Source organism: Oryctolagus cuniculus, chromosome 3, assembly GCF_051225735.1.
Source record: "Oryctolagus cuniculus isolate XC-2025 breed Fujian yellow rabbit chromosome 3, ASM5122573v1, whole genome shotgun sequence".
NCBI classification, from domain to species: domain Eukaryota; kingdom Metazoa; phylum Chordata; class Mammalia; order Lagomorpha; family Leporidae; genus Oryctolagus; species Oryctolagus cuniculus.
In genome coordinates this window covers 44,424,692-44,438,774 of record NC_142869.1, presented here as the reverse complement: position 1 = coordinate 44,438,774, position 14,083 = coordinate 44,424,692, and the positions used below count along the sequence as shown (strand labels likewise).

At 39.1% G+C, this 14,083-nt stretch overlaps 1 protein-coding gene across 2 annotated transcripts in view; it reads right to left on the bottom strand.

The window, feature by feature from the left end:
- The window catches only part of DNAH7 (dynein axonemal heavy chain 7), a 384,555-nt gene that overhangs the window by 160,463 nt on the left and 210,009 nt on the right, over positions 1–14,083 (bottom strand). The window lies entirely within an intron of this gene.

The following is a 14,083-nucleotide window of genomic DNA, read 5'->3' as shown; positions in this document are numbered from 1 at the left end:
AGTGGAGGATGGCCCAAGTGCTTGGGCCCTGCACCCGCATGGGATACCAGGAGGAAGCACCTGGCTCCTGGCTTTGGATTGGCGCAGTGCCATGCTGGCCATAGCAGCCACTTGAGAGGTGAACAAACGGAAAAAGGAAGACCTTTCTCTATGTCTCTCTCTCTCACTATCTAACTCTGCCTGAAGAAAGAAAGAAAGAAAGAAAGAAAGAAAGAAAGAAAGAAAGAAAGAAAGAAAGAAAGAAAGAGAGAGAGAAAGAGAGAGAGAGAGAGAGAAAGAGAGAGAAAGAGAGAGAAAGAGAGAGAGAGAGAAAGAGAGAGAGAGAAAGAGAGAGAGAGAGAAAGAGAGAGAGAAAGAGAGAGAGAAAGAGAGAGAGAAAGAGAGAAAGAGAGAAAGAAAGAAAATTTCTAAGTGGAGTGAATCTTCATTTGGACATACTGGAATATGTGGAGGTGTAGAAATTCAAATTGTTATCTAAAAGACTTAATTAAAGGCTGAACTAAGTGAGAAGCTGCACTGATTTCAGCCAAAGAAAGATATCAGAAAAACAAAAGAAGGCCCATGTTTCCTGGACACTGATTAAGAGAAATTTTCAGTGAAGAACAGACAGAACAGAACAGAGACTCTCTGGCCAATACAGACAGACACACTGCCATCAGCCATGTTGCAGCCACTCCTGCATCTGCATGGCTGGTACCCAGTGGGAAGCACTATCTTGTGAGGGTAAGGTGAGAGGAAGCTGCTGTAGCCACTATCACTGGCAACTTTGACTGAAGGAGAATTCCATGCTCCCCAGTGGCTTTGAGTCTGGCTTGGGGAGTAGACTGGGGTTTGGGTGACCACATTGCTCCATGAAGGGAGATCACAGCAGAAAGCCTTAACAGGCATGGGGAGGCAGAAGTTGGAAAAAGACATTCCATGTAAATGGAAATCAAAAGTGAGCAGGAATAGTTATGATCATATCTGACAAAACTATTACAAGACACAAAGAAAGTCATATGAAATGATTAAGGGTTTAATTCAACAACAAGATGGAACTACCATAAATACATAGGCTTCCAATCTGGGGGCACCAGGTTTTATTAAACACGTTAATGGATCTAAAGGGAGACATAAACTCTAGTATAATAACAATGGGGGACTTCAAATTGCTACTGTGTTCAATGGACAAATCAACCAAACAAAATCAACAAACAACAGAGCTAATCTACATTACTGACCAAAGAAACTAATAGGTATCTACAGAACATTTCATCCCAGAGCTGCAGAATATACTTGAGTGCATGGGAGATTTTCTAGGATAGACCACATACTAGGCCATAAATCAAGTCAATAAATTCAAAAATTTGAAATCATACTATGTATCCTTTCTGACTACAATGGAATGAAGCTGGAAATTAACAACAAAAGAAACTCTAGATAATATACAAACACAAGTAGTTTGAAAAACATACTCCTGAACCAATAGTGGGAATAGGGGAAATCGGAAGGTAAATAAAAAATTCCTTGAAATCAATTAAAATTAAAACACAATATGGAAAACTTATGGGATATAGAAAATAATGTTAAGATGAAAGTTTATGGCAATAACTGCCTACATAAAAATTGGAAAGGTATCAAATAAATGGTCTGACAACATATACCAGAAAAATAAGAACAAACCAAATCCCAAATTAGTAGAAGTAAAGGAATAATACAAATTAGAGAATCAAAAAATCAGAAATCAAAAAATACAGGCCAGAATTGTGGAACAGTGAGTTAAACTACCGCCTGCAAAGCCAAATCCCATATAACCACTGATTTGAGTCCTGGCTGCTCTACTTCTGATTAGCTCCCTGCTGATGTGCCTGTAGAAGCAACGGAAGATGGCCCACGCACTTGGGTACCTTCACCTACATAGGAGACCCAAATGAAGTTCCAGGCTCTTGGCTTCAGCCTGGCCCGGCCCCAGGCCATTGCAGCCATTTGAGAAGTGAACCAGCAGATGAAAGATTTCTCTCTCTGTCTCTCCCTCTCTCTCTGTTAGTCTGACTTTCAAACAAATAAATCACACATACACACACACACACACACAAAAGATCAATGAAATGAAAAGCTGGTGTTTTTTTTGAAAAAAAAAAATAAAATTGATACACAATTGGCCCAACTAACCAAAAAAAGACCCAAATTAATAAAATCAGAGATGAAAAAAGGAGATGCTATAACTAATACAAAAGAAATACAAAGAATCATTAGGATTATTACAAACAGCTATGTGCCAATAAATTGGAAAATCTTGAAGAAATGGATAGATTTCTGGACACATATTTAATTTACCAAATTTGAGGCATGAAGAAATAGACCAATAACCAAGGCTGAGATTGAATCAGTAATAAAGAGCTTCCCAAAAAAAGAAATATCCAAGATTGGCTGGCATCACTGCTGAATGCTAACAGACATATAAAGAAGACCTAATACCAATTCCTCTTAAAATATTCAAAAAATTGAAATGGAAGGAACTTTCCCAAACTTATTCTATGAGAGCAGCTATAACTTAATTCCAAAACCAGAGAAAAATCCAATCAAAAAAGGAGAACCACAGACCAATATCCCTGATGAACATAAATCCAAAAATTGTCAACAAAATACCAGCAATTGAATCCAACAACACATCCAAAAGATCCCACCCAGGGGCGGTGTTATGGCATAGCAGGTAAAGCTGCTACCTGAAACACTGGCATCCCGCATGGGCACAAGTTTAAGTCCTGGCTGCTCTACTTCTGATCCAGCTTCCTGTTACTGTGCCTGGGAAAGCAGTGAAAAATGGTCCAAGTGCTTGGGCCCCTGCACTCCTGTGGGAGACCCAGATAAAGCTCTTGGCTCCTGGCTTTGGCCTGGCCCAGCATTGGCTGTTGCAGCCATTTGGGGAAGTGAACCAGCACATGGAATCAATCAATCAATCTCTCTCTCTCTCTCTCTCTCTCTCTCTCTTTCTAACTCTTTGCCTCTCCTTCTCTCTATGCAACTCTGACTTTCAAATGAATAAATATAAAAAAAAAACTCATCCAGAAAGTAATATTTATTCCAAGGAAGCAGAGATGGTTTAACATATGCAAATCAATTAATGTGATATATCACATCAACAAAATGAAGGCTAAAAAACATTTGATTATCTCAATAGATGCAGAGAAAGCATTTGATAAAATATAACATCTTTTCATGATAAAAAAATCTTAAGCAAACTGGGTATAGAATGAACATACATCAACAGAATTAAGGCAATAAATGACAAACATAGCCAGCATTATATTGAATCTTCTACTAAGATGAACAATCAGGTAAAGATGCCCACTCTCTCCACAATTATTCAATATATTTCGGGAAGTTTTAGCTCCAGGTATTAGGTAAGAAAAAGGTATCAAAAGCATACAAATGAGAAAGGAGAACATCAAATTTTTCCTGTTTGCAGACAGCATGATCCTTTATGTAGCAGAACCAAAAGATTCTACTAAGAGACTATTAGAACTCATAAGGTAGTTCAGTAAAGTTGCAGGGTATAAAATCAACACACAAAAATCAATAACATTTGTATACACCAACAATGCTCTGCCAAGAAAGAACTTGAAAGAGCAGTTCCGGCCAGAGCCATGGCTCAATAAGCTAATCCTCCGCCTGCAGTGCCGGCACACCGGGTTCTAGTCCCAGTTGGGGTGCCAGATTCTGTCCTGGTTGCCCCTCTTCCAGGCCAGCTCTCTGCTGTGGCCCGGGAGTGCAGTGGAGGATGGCTCAGGTCCTTGGGCCCTGCACCTGCATGGGAGACCAGGAGAAGCACCTGGCTCCTGGCTTCAGATCAGCGCAGTGCGCTGGCCACAGCAGCCATTGGAGAGTGAACCAATGGTAAAGGAAGACCTTTCTCTCTCTCTCTCTCTCACTGTCCACTCTGCTTGTCAAAACAAACAAACAAACAAACAAAAGAGCAGTCCCATTCACAATAGGTACAAAAACAATTAAATACCTTAGGATAAATTTAACCAAGGATTAGAAAGATCTCTATAATGAGGCAGATTTTGGGCACGGAGCCAAGATGGCGGAATAGTGAGGGCGCGCACCGATAGTCCAGGAAAATTTAGTTTAATAAAAGCGGAGTTACGGTAGCCTCAGAGAAAGGATCAGGAAAAAATTGCAGAGGAAACTCTTCCGGAGCTATTTGCTGTGACCCAAAGGACCTACTGGGACAGCAGGGTCGCCCACCACGCGGAGCCGAACCGCGGGAGCCGCAGAGTCTGAGCGCCAGTGCGGGAAGGGGAGTCTATGTGACAAAGACACCAGCGGGGAGAGGAGGGACGCTAAGGGCTCCGAGTCCACACATCGGCGCTGGAAGTGGAGGTGAGCTCAGTAACCGGAGACATTGGCGGGGAAACGGCAGACAGAATTTTAGAGGGATGCGGGTTTTGAAGCGGGAAAGTCCAACAGACTACAGGAGAGAAGGAAAAATAAATAAATAAATAAATAAAAAGGTGGGGGCATACTGGTACAGACAAGTTCCACTCTCCACCAACCTTGCAAAGGGGAGCAAGAGACAAAGAGCTGGGATATACATAATAAAAGGGGAGAGTTAAGCCTACAATTCAGTAGGCTAGGCAACCCGGTGGGAGTCCGCAGGAGAAACGGAGCCTGCACAGACTCTTTGGGTAGAAGCCAGCGGAACCTAAATACCATCCATTCTGCTCAGCCTTGCAGTATTACTTACCTCCTGAACAAAAAATAAAATAAAATAAATCAATGAATAAATAAATATAGAGAGATTTACCACGCATAACCTGAGGGTGTCACCTTTGCACACCTGTAACACTGAAGAACCAAGCAGAGCTCTCAGGCCACACCCATCTCAAGCCTCCAAGGCTCCTCCAACAGCAGGCAGTCCACTTAACACGGACATAGTATAATAATAATAAAAAAACCTCACAGTGAGGGAAACAGAATTAACCATGCCAAGCAATAAACACAGAAATCGAGGGAACAAGACCAACGATGACATTATGATGCCTCCAAATAAACAAAACACCCCAAGCCAAGATTATGAAGATGATGAGATAGAAGAAATGCAAGATACGGATTTCAAAAAATTTATGATAAGAACATTTAGAAGTTTTCAAAAGCAAATCCTTGAACTACAGAAATCCTTATTGGACAGGATTGAAAATCTCTCTCGTGAAAATGAAATTTTAAGGAAGAATCAAAATGAAACGCAGAAACTAGTAGAGCAGGAAAGTGTGATAGTGAAGAGAAATCAAAATGAAATGAAGAGCTCAATAGATCAAATGACAAACACATTAGAGAGCCTTACAAACAGAATGGGTGAAGCAGAAGAGAGGATATCGGACTTAGAAGACAGAGAACAGGAAAGGATACAGTCAAACCAAAGAAAAGAAGAGGAAATTAGAAATCTAAAAAATATTGTTGGGAATCTACAGGATACTATTAAAAAAACCAACATTCGGGTTCTAGGAGTTCCTGAAGGCATGGAGAGAGAGAAAGGATTGGAAGGCCTTTTTAGTGAGATACTAGCAGAGAACTCCCCAGGTTTGGAGAAGGACAGAGACATCCTAGTACAGGAAGCTCACAGAACCCCCAGTAAACATGACCAAAATAGATCCTCACCATGACACGTTGTAATTAAACTCACCACAGTGAAACATAAAGAAAAGATCCTAAAATGTGCAATAGAGAAACGTCAGATTACTCTCAGAGGATCTCCAATCAGACTCACAGCAGACTTCTCATCAGAAACACTACAGGCTAGGAGGGAATGGCGAGACATAGCACAGGTGCTAAGAGATAAAAACTGCCAGCCCAGAATATTATATCCTGCTAAGCTCTCATTTGTGAATGAAGGTGAAATAAAGACCTTTCATAGCAAACAGAAATTGAAAGACTTTGTGGCCACTCGTCCGGCCCTGCAAAAGATACTTAAAGATATGCTACACTCAGAAACACAGAAACACGGCCATCAATATGAAAGAAGGGAAAGGAAGAACACCCACCAGTAAAAGAGCATGGGAAGCTCAAAGCATATACTAGAAAATATCTCCGGGAAAATGGCAGGGCAAAGTCACTATGTATCAATAGTCACATTAAACGTGAATGGCCTGAACTGTCCAGTTAAAAGACACAGACTGGCTGACTGGCTTAAGGAACAGCACCCAACTATCTGTTGCCTACAAGAAACACATCTCTCTAACAAAGATGCATGCAGACTGAAAGTGAAAGGTTGGAAAAAGATATTCCATGCCAACAAAAACAAAAAAAAAGCAGGTGTAGCCATATTAATATCAGACAAAATAAACTTTAATACAAAAACTGTTAAGAGAGACAAAGAGGGACACTATATAATGATAAAGGGTTCAATTCAACAGGAAGATGTAACTATTATAAATGTATATGCACCTAATTACAGGGCACCGGTCTATTTAAAAGATATGTTAAGGGACTTAAAGGGAGACTTAGATTCCAATACAATAGTACTGGGGGACTTCAGTACTCCACTCTTAGAATTGGATAGATCATCCAGACAGAAGATCAACAAGGAAACAGCAGATTTAATCGACACTATTGCCCAAATGGATCTAACAGATATCTACAGAACTTTCAACCCTACATCTACAGACTTCACATTCTTCTCAGCAGTGCATGGAACCTTCTCTAGGATTGATCACATACTAGGTCATAAAGCAAGTCTGAGCAAATTTAAAAGAATTAGAATCATACCATGCAGCTTCTCAGACCACAGTGGAATGAAGCTGGAAATTAGCAACTCAGGAAACCCCAGAAAGTATGCAAACACATGGAGACTGAACAACATGCTCCTGAATGAACACTGGGTCATCAAGAAATCAAAAGAGAAATCAGAAACTTTCTGGAAGTAAATGAGGATAACAACACAACATACCAAAACTTATGGGATACGGCAAAAGCAGTATTGAGAGGCAAGTTTATAGCAATAGGGGCCTATATCAAGAAATTGGAAAGGCACCAAATAAATGAGCTTTCAGTGCATCTCAAGGACCTAGAAAATTTGCAGCAAACTAGACCCAAATCTAGTAGGAGAAGAGAAATAATTAAAATCAGAGAAGAAATCAACAGGATTGAATCCAAAAAAAATTACAAAAAATCATCCAAACGAAGAGCTGGTTTTTTGAAAAAATTGACACCCCATTGGCCCAACTAACTAAAAAAAGAAGAGAAAAGACCCAAATCAATAAAATCAGAGATGAAAAAGGAAACATGACAACAGACACCACAGAAATAAAAAGAATCATCAGAAATTACTGCAAGGACTTGTATGCCAGCAAACAAGAAAATCTATCAGAAATGGATAGATTCCTGGACACATTTAATCTACCTAAATTGAAACATGAAGACATAGAAAACCTAAATAGACCCATAACTGAAACAGAAATTGAAACAGTAATAAAGGCCCTCCCAACAAAGAAAAGCCCAGGACCAGATGGATTCACTGCTGAATTCTACCAGACATTTAAAGAAGAACTAACTCCATTTCTTCTCAAACTATTCAGAACAATCGAAAAAGATGGAATCCTCCCAAATTCTTTCTATGAAGCCAGCATCACCTTAATCCCTAAGCCAGAGAAAGATGCAGCACTGAAAGAAAATTATAGACCAATATCCCTGATGAACATAGACACAAAAATCCTCAATAAAATTCTCGCCAATAGAAAACAACAACACATCAGGAAAATATTCCACCCAGACCAAGTGGGATTTATCCCTGGTATGCAGGGATGTGTCAACATTCACAAATCAATCAAGGTGATTCACCACATTAACAGACTGCAGAAGAAAAACCATATGATTATCTCAATAGATGCAGAGAAAGCATTCGATAAGATTCAACACCCTTTCATGATGAAAACTCTAAGCAAACTGGGTTTGGAAGGAACATTCCTCAATATAATCAAAGCAATTTATGAAAAGCCCACAGCCAGCATCCTATTGAATGGGGAAAAGTTGGAAGCATTTCCACTGAGATCTGGCACCAGACAGGGATGCCCAGTCTCACCACTTCTATTTAACATAGTTCTGGAAGTTTTAGCCAGAGCCATCAGACAAGAAAAAGAAATCAAAGGAATACAAATTGAGAAGGAAGAAGTCAAACTATCCCTCTTTGCAGACGATATGATTCTTTACTTAGAGGATCCAAAGAACTCTACTAAGAGACTATTGGAACTCATAGAGGAGTTTGGCAAAGTGGCAGGATATAAAATCAATGCACAAAAATCAACAGCCTTTGTATACACAAGCAATGCCACGACTGAGAAAGAACTTCTAAGATCAATCCCATTCACAATAGCTACAAAAACAATCAAATACCTTGGAATAAACTTCACCAAGGACGTTAAAGATCTCTACAATGAAAATTACAAAATCTTAAAGAAAGAAATAGAAGAGGATACCAAAAAATGGAAAAATCTTCCATGCCCATGGATTGGAAGAATCAACATCATCAAAATGTCCATTCTCCCAAAAGCAATTTATAGATTCAATGCAATACCAATCAAGATACCGAAGACCTTCTTCTCAGATCTGGAAAAAATGGTGCTGAAATTCATATGGAGGCACAAGAGACCTCGAATAGCTAAAGCAATCTTGTACAACAAAAACAAAGCCGGAGGCATCACAATACCAGATTTCAGGACATACTACAGGGCAGTTGTAATCAAAACAGCATGGTACTGGTACAGAAACAGATGGATAGACCAATGGAACAGAATTGAAACACCAGAAATCAACCCAAACATCTACAGCCAACTTATATTTGATCAAGGATCTAAAACCAATTCCTGGAGCAAGGACAGTCTATTCAATAAATGGTGCTGGGAAAACTGGATTTCCACGTGCAGAAGCATGAAGCAAGACCCCTACCTTACACCTTACACAAAAATCCACTCAACGTGGATTAAAGACCTAAATCTACGACCTGACACCATCAAGTTATTAGAGAACATTGGAGAAACCCTTCAAGATATTGGCACAGGTAAAGAATTTCTGGAAAAGACCCGGGAGGCACAGGCAGTCAAAGCCAAAATCAACTATTGGGATTGCATCAAATTGAGAAGTTTCTGTTCTGCAAAAGAAACAGTCAGGAGAGTGAAGAGGCAACCGACAGAATGGGAAAAAATATTTGCAAACTATGCAACAGAAAAAGGGTTAATAACCAGAATCTACAAAGAGATCAAGAAACTCCACAACAACAAAACCAACAACCCACTTAAGAGATGGGCCAAGGACCTCAATAGACATTTTTCAAAAGAGGAAATCCAAATGGCCAACAGGCACATGAAAAAATGTTCAAGGTCACTAGCAATCAGGGAAATGCAAATCAAAACCACAATGAGGTTTCACCTCACCCCAGTTAGAATGGCTCACATGCAGAAATCTACCAACCACAGATGCTGGCGAGGATGTGGGGAAAAAGGGACACTAACCCACTGTTGGTGGGAATGCAAACTGGTCAAGCCACTATGGAAGTCAGTCTGGAGATTCCTCAGAAACCTGAAGATAACCCTACCGTTCGACCCAGCCATCCCACTCCTTGGAATTTACCCAAAGGAATTTAAATTGGCAAACAAAAAAGAGGTCTGCACCCTAATGTTTATTGCAGCACAATTCACAATAGCTAAGACCTGGAACCAACCTAAATGCCCATCAACGGTAGACTGGATAAAGAAATTATGGGATATGTACTCTTTAGAATACTATACCGCAGTAAGAAACAACGAAATCCAGTCATTTGCAACAAAATGGAGGAATCTGGAACACATCATGCTGAGTGAAATAAGCCAGTCCCAAAGGGACAAATACCATATGTTCTCCCTGATTGGTGACAACTGACTGACACCAAAAAGGAAACCTGTTGAAGTGAAATGGACACTATGAGAAACGGTGACTTGATCAGCATAGCCCTGACTGTTAATGAACAACTTAATACATTATCCCTCTTAGTAGTTTTTTTGTCTGTTCTACTTAATATGACTGGTTTAATTTTGTAATTAATACACAGTTATTCTTAAGTGTTGAAATTTAACTGAAATGTGATCCCTGTTAAACATAAGAGTGGGAATAAGAGAGGGAAGAGATGTACAATTTGGGACATGCTCAGGCTGACTTGCCCCAAATGCTAGAGTTAGAAACATACCAGGGGACTCCAATTCAATCCCATCAAGGTGGCATGTGCCAATGCCATCTTACTAGTCCAAGTGATCAATTTCAGTTCACAATTGATCATAATGAAAGGACTAAGAGTCAAAGGGAGCACATAAACAAGTCTAGTACCTGCTAACTCTAACCGAGAGAATAAATAAAGGGGAGAGTGATCCAACATGGGAAGTGAGATACTCAGCAGACTCATAGAATGGCAGATGTCCTAAATAGCACTCTGGCCTCAGAATCAGCCCTAAAGGCATTCGGATCTGGCTGAAAAGCCCATGAGAGTATTTCAGGCATGGAAAGCCAAGACACTCTGGCAAAAGATCTCTGCGAGTGAGATCCCAGTGGAAAGAACAGGTCATCAAAGAATGAGGTACCTTTCTTTGAAGGGAGGCGAGAACCTCCACTTTGACTATGACCTTGTCTAAACAAGATAAGAGTCGGAGAACTCAGAGGGCTTCCATAGCCTTGGAAACTCATGACTGGAGCATAGGGAGACTACTGATGCCATAGACAGGAGTGTCAATTGGTAAAGTCAACAACAGGAGTCACATGCACTTACTCCTCATGTAGGATCTCTGTCCTTAATGTGCTGTGCATTGAGATTTAATGCTATAATGAGTACTCAAACAATATAATTCACTTTGTGTTTCTAAGGGGGTGCAAACTGTTGAAATCTTTACTTAATGCATACTAAACTGATCCTCTGTAAAAAAAAAAAAAAAAAAGAAACTATCAACTCCCAACTTGACTCTCACTGGGATTAAACATGACAATAGGTCTGCTCTGATTTCATCATCATTTAAAAAAATCGTCTATTATTTTTCACTTTATGTTTCTGTGTGGGAGCAAACTGTTGAAATCCTTACTTAATGTATACTAAGCTGATCTTCTGTATATTAAGATAATCGAAAATGAATCTTGATGTGAATGGAAGGGGAGAGGGAGTGGGAAAGGGGAGGGTTGTGGGTGGGAGGGACGGTATGGGGGGGAAGCCATTGTAATCCATAAGTCGTACTTTGGAAATTTATATTCATTAAATAAAAGTTTAAAAAAAAGATTAATCCACATAATTACAACCAACTAGTCTTTGACAAATGAGCTAAAATCATTCCCTGGACAACGGATGGTCTTTTCAATAAATGGTGCTGGGAAAATTGGATTTTCCACAGGCAGAAGCTTGAAACAAGATCCCTACCTTAAAAATTATACAAAAATCAACTCAAATTGCATCAAGGATCTAACTTTAAGACCCAAAACCACAAAATTACTAAAGAAAAACATAGGGAAAATGCTTCATGACATTGATCTAAGCAAAGACTTCTTAGGTTAGACTCCAGAAGCACAGACAATAAAAGCAAAAATAGACAAATTGGATTCCATCAAGCTAAGAAGCTTCTGAACAACAAAGGAGACAATTAACAAGTGAAGAGGCAACTAACAGAATGGGAGAGAATACCTACAAATGATATGAATATATATATATACATATTTATACACACTTGCTGTATAGAATATATAAGGAGGTCAAGAAATTCAACAATAACAAAACAAACACTTCAGTTAAGAAAAGGAATATGAACAAGAATTTTTCAAAGGGTGAAATACAAGTGGCCATCAGACATATAGCCATCAGGAAAATGCAAATAAAAACTGCAATGAAGTATCACCTAACCCCAGTTACATGGCTATTACCCAAAAATCAAAACATAACAAATGCTGCAGAGGTTATGGAGAAAAGGAACCCTAATACACTGTTGGTGGGAACACAAACTGACATAACCATTAAGGAAAACAGAATGGAGATTCTTCCGAAAACCAAAAATAGATCTACCATACAGCCCAGATATCCCATTCCAAAGGATATATTCAAAGAAAATTAAACCAACATATGAAAGAAATACCTGAACTTTCCTGTTTAGAGCAACTCAATTTATAACAGCTAAGATATTGAATCAAGCTAGATGTCCATAACTGATGATCTGAGAAAGAAAATGTGATCTCTCTATATAGGATGGAATACTAGTCATAAAAAAGAATGAAATACTGACATTTTCAAAAAAAAAAAAAAAACTGGAGATCATTAGGCAAAGATAAACAAGCCAGGCCTAAAAAGACAAATATCACATGTATTCTCTTATTTGTAGTAGTTAGTATATAGAGAGAATATAAAAATCATGTGAATGTCATATCATTTGGTATATGGTTATAAATATTTCTTCACTGGATCATATCATGCAGTTGCCAATATACTGTTCATTCTCATATTTAAAAAAAGGAAAGGAGAGGGGAGAACAGTGAGGACTCTTGGGGTGCTAAAAATGTTTTGTTCTTAATTTGGGTGTTGGTTATTAGTGTGATCAGAGGACAAAAACTCATTTATCTGGATACTTAAGTACACTTTTTGATACATATGCTGTGTTTCAATAAAATGTTTATAAAAAACTAAAACTGGATTTTTAAAAAATATTTATTTATTTGAAAGACAGAGTTACAGAAAGAAAAAGAAAGAGAAAGACAGAGAGAAATCTTCCATCTGCTGGTTTACTCCTCAAATGGCTATAACAGCCAGGGCAAGGCCATGCCAAAATCAGATTCCAGGAGCTTCTTCTTGGTCTCCCATGTGGGTACAGGGGCCCAAGCACTTGGGTCATCTTCTGCTGCTTTCCCAGGAACATTAGCAGGGAGCTGGGTGGAAAGTAGTGCAGCTGGGACTTGAACCAGCACCCACATGGGATGCTGATATTGCAGACAGTAGCTTAAATTACTGTGCCCCAATGCCAGCCCCCAAAACTGGATTTTCAAAGACAATTTTGAAATTTATACATATATAGCCCATGATTTTAACTTAACAGCCATTTTCATTTTCTAGCTTTCTTAATTACATTAAAACTTTTTTAAAATGAAAAATGGAAAACACTTTCCTTCCATTTTCCCATAATCTTTGTCCATTTGAAAATATTGAACTATTGTTTATAAAGATTTTTTAATGTTAATTTTGTTTATTTGAAAGAGACTGAGAAAAGAAACAGACTGACAGATCTTCCATCTGCTGGTTTACTCCAAAATGCCAAAAGCTGGGGCTGAGCCAGTCCAAGGCCAAAGCCAGGAACTCTATCTGGGTCTCCCATGTGGGTGGCAGGGACTCAAGTACTTGAGCAACCATCAGTTGCCTCCCAGGGTGTGTATTAGAAGAAAGCTAGAATAAAGAATGGAGCCAGGACTTGAACCCAGACACTCTGATATGTGATGTGGGCAGTTCAAGTGGTCCTGCACTAAACATCTGCCCCTGACCTATTATTTCTGATGCATTACTTTTTTGTATTTATTCTTTCTCTCTCTCTCTTTTCCTTCCCTCCATCAGTTTTTAGAAGAAAATATTCATGCACATATCTATTCTCAAAATAATTAATACATTTTTATACAGTTTCTATGTTCTCAACCTATGAATTCTCAAACTAGTTTGCTTCATACTTTCTTTCTTTGGGGGGAAGGAGCATCTATTAATTACAAATAAGGGGGCTGCCGCTGTGGCATAGTGGGCTAAGCCTTTGCCCATATGGGCACTGGTTCATGTCTTGGTTGCTCCTCTTCCAATCCAGTTCTCTGCTTATGGCATGAGAAAGGAGTGGAAGATTTGCCCAAATGCTTGGGCCCCTGCACCTACAAGGGAGCTCCTGGCTCCTAGCTTTGGATTAGCTCAGCTCCAGTCATTGCTGCCATTTGGGGTGAACCAATGGATAGAAGACCTCTTTCTTTGTCTCTCCCTCTTTGTAATTCTACCTCTCAGATAAATGAATAAATCTTTTAAAAAATTACAAATAAATAATGTCAATAAATATATCCACTTTTTATAAAAATATCGTAAAAGTGTTTT